The sequence below is a fragment of the Punica granatum genome, chromosome 5 (assembly GCF_007655135.1).
Source record: "Punica granatum isolate Tunisia-2019 chromosome 5, ASM765513v2, whole genome shotgun sequence".
In the NCBI taxonomy this organism is placed as follows: Eukaryota; Viridiplantae; Streptophyta; class Magnoliopsida; order Myrtales; family Lythraceae; genus Punica; species Punica granatum.
In genome coordinates, this window is record NC_045131.1 from 18,758,902 (window position 1) to 18,759,811 (window position 910).

Here is a 910-nt window from a genome sequence, read left to right on the forward strand (position 1 = left end):
CCTAGTGACTTTATGCTTTCCGGACTTCGCGTCCACGGACTTCGCGTCCATTTTACCGCTTTCTCGGGCTTCGGCCTAGTGACTTTACTGCTTTCCGGACTTCGCGTCCACGGACTTCGCGTCCATTTTACTGCTTTCCTCGGGCTTCGGCCTAGTGACTTTACTGCTTTTCGGACTTCGCGTCCACGGACTTCGCGTCCATTGTTTACTGCTTTCCGGACTTCGCGTCCACGGACTTCGCGTCCATTTTACGCTTTTCCGGGCTTCGGCCTAGTGACTTTACTGTTCGGACTTCGCGTCCACGGACTTCGCGTCCATTTTACTGCTTTCTCGGGATTTGGCCTAGTGACTTTACTGCTTTTCGGACTTCGCGTCCATTTTACTGCTTTCTCGGGCTTCGGCCTAGTGACTTTATCGCTTTCCGGACTTCGAGTCCACGGACTTCGCGTCCATTTACTGCTTTCTCAGGCTTCGGCTAGTGACTTTACTGCTTTCCGGACTTCGCGTCCACGGACTTCGCGTCCATTTTACTGCTTTCCTCGGGCTTCGACTAGTGACTTTACTGCTTTCGGACTTCGCGTCCACGGACTTCGCGTCCATTTTACTGCTTTCCTCGGGCTTCGGCCTAGTGACTTTACTGCTTTCCGGACTTCGCGTCCACGGACTTCGCGTCCATTTTACTGCTTTCCTCGGGCTTCGGCTAGTGACTTTACTGCTTTCCGGACTTCGCGTCCACGGACTTCGCGTCCATTTTACCGCTTTCCTCGGCTTCGGCCTAGTGACTTTATCGCTTTCCGGACTTCGCGTCCACGGACTTCGCGTCCATTTTACCGCTTTTCTCGGGCTTCGGCCTAGTGACTTTACTGCTTTCCGGACTTCGCGTCCATTTTACTGCTTTCCTCGGGCTTCG